Genomic DNA, 2,500 nt, shown 5'->3' with positions numbered 1-2,500 from the left:
TTTCCTTTTCTGATGGTAGGTACTCCACCAGCTACGGATTTGTGTGCAATGATATCTTTTGGATTGGCTCTGACACCACTTGATGCTTGTCGGTTGTAAAAAGATATTATTTCTTTTTGAGCCAAGGAGAAAATTACTCTTACCAGAGGATTTCTTTAAAGCATATCCATTAGATGGCTGCAGATTTGTGGCAATCCTTCCACTCTGAAAATAGGATGGGGACTGTAGTGGTTCAGGTGCATGGTTTATAAAACGCACACTATATACATCTTGGCTGGAGAGACTTTGTAAGCCCTGTTCTCTGGTTTGTGGTACTGGTAATTGCAAAGAGATGGAAGAGCCTGTTGAGCCAGTCATAGGGGAATTTCTTGTAGTGATCTTTTGAATCTGAGCCTTTGTCTTTTTGACAACTTTGCCAATACCAGCCAAGGAATGTGCGATGATGCCCCCAGCAAATTCTCCTTGAAGAGGAAATATGAATATGCCCATTTTCTTAGGAGCCCTACTTCTTTCAATGGACAACTGGAAACATGATACATTCTTCATGCTCTATTTCAAAAAGAAAAAAAAATATCACTGTGCTGTGTATATCAAAACTGACTAATATACTTTTGTTCCTTCACTCCAAAAGGTGTATCTCTCATCACCTGGGGACAGTCACCCCTTACTTTGAGTTGTGTTTTCCATTTTTGTCTGCTATGTCATCATAATTCAGCCTGTGTACTTTTTGTTATAAATTATTTTGAATTGGATAGAGGGGGCATTGAATTTGGGTTGCTCAACTTAGGGGCACTTCTTATTGGGCACTAAATAAGGATTTGTGCCTATATTATATTTAGGAGCTTTTAAGAGTGACCAAATATTAGAAGGAGGCTCCTAAAGTGAACCACTACAATACCTGTGTAATGCCAGCAAAAACCTAAGTTCCATTTTTGATTATTTATGAAAATAAATATGCTGCTTAAGTATCAAAAAATTAATGAAATATGCGCATACAGTGTAGCAAAACATCAGAAGCCATATTCACTATATGTTCTTAACTGCATTGAATTTACCTGCACAAGCTGTCAAAGTTCCTCTCCAGTTTCCAGATCATTCCCCAGGCGAACATATCGCACGATTTTGTGGGATATGTGGGCAAAGTGGGTGTCAAGAGACGCCTTCCCTTCCCCAGCTTCAAAGTTGTTGTATTCCAACAAGCTCAAGTCGAATACTTTATTAACCTCACTTAGGTATGTCAGAACTGCAGTATTATGATAATGAGGACCATTGTCTGTGGATATAATGTATAATAAGTGTTAAAATTATTTTTATTGCATTATAAAAATAATAATTTATTTGAAAGGGGAATTAGATGTTATATTCCCGGCATTAAAATATAGACATGAAGAACAATAAAAAAATAAATGCAGATCGTCATAAAAACAAAGAAAACCTGACAATGCAGCTCTGCAACTGACGTCTTTCCACACGTGATTGTTAGAATGTATTTACCCCTACCAAAGAACCGAATATGCCTTATTTTTGTTGCTCAAAATTTACTCCCATAAGCCTTGAGAACTCTTTTCAAAACCCAGTTAACTTAAATGTTTCTGGAAGCCCATGTGCTGGTGAGAGACTGCAAGAGTAGTGCCTATCCCTTTAGATCACTGAAGTATCTGGATCAGGTTTTACGTACAGTATCTACATGTATACAGCATTTTCACGTGATGTCACGGTGGCCATATTGGTGTCTCAAAACAATGAAACGGCAGCCAAGATGGTGTCCCATACTAATCCTGGGGAATTGAACTCTTTTCTCATGTAAACAATTTCCTTTGTTCCAATATAGTTACATGGCTGCTGGTCACGTGAGTGAAACTGTATGAATGTAACATGTAGTGGAAATAAATTGCACACATACCAGAAAACAGATAAACAGAGAATCCTGGGAAGGCCCTCTCAAGCCACGTAAAACAGGCATCTAATGCACTTTGGGTAAAGAAGGCATCTTGTGTCTTCTGAGCACAAGTCAAACACGTCGCAGCTTTTTTTGTTTTCTCCAATCTGTGCAACAATGTAACACCCATACAGCGATATCCCCCTCTTCCCATACCAATCACGCTCAATCTCATGTGTCCTTTTCCCAGGTTCCAATTTCATCTTATAGTCAATGACAATAACGCACTCCCCAGGCTTCAAATACTTCAAAACAAATTTGTAGTAGTCACCTTGATGTTTCGTACGAAGAAGGTGACCCAAATAGTCAAAGTGCACCTTATACACTTCTTCTAGTCTGGCTTTTAAATCATCCTTGGCCGAAACATCACTCATGGACTCAATTGATTGCATAAGGGAACTATGCACATCATAAATTAGAGAAATGTCAGTTAGAACTGAGTTGTGCTCTTCTGAACAGGAATCAAATGCATGTGACAAGCAAAGTTCGAGGTAAGGAGAATGCTTCTGAGCACGTTTAGGGAATGTTGTCTTCAAAAATTTACGCAGACCTGCCAACACG

The 2,500-nt window shown here is 38.7% G+C and overlaps 1 pseudogene; it reads right to left on the bottom strand.

Moving 5' to 3' along the window:
* Nucleotides 1-2,500, bottom strand: part of LOC140931771 (uncharacterized) — a 4,535-nt pseudogene that overhangs the window by 976 nt on the left and 1,059 nt on the right.

The sequence above is a fragment of the Porites lutea genome, chromosome 3 (genome assembly GCF_958299795.1).
Source record: "Porites lutea chromosome 3, jaPorLute2.1, whole genome shotgun sequence".
Classification (NCBI taxonomy): domain Eukaryota; kingdom Metazoa; phylum Cnidaria; class Anthozoa; order Scleractinia; family Poritidae; genus Porites; species Porites lutea.
This window is presented reverse-complemented; position numbering and strand designations above follow the sequence as displayed.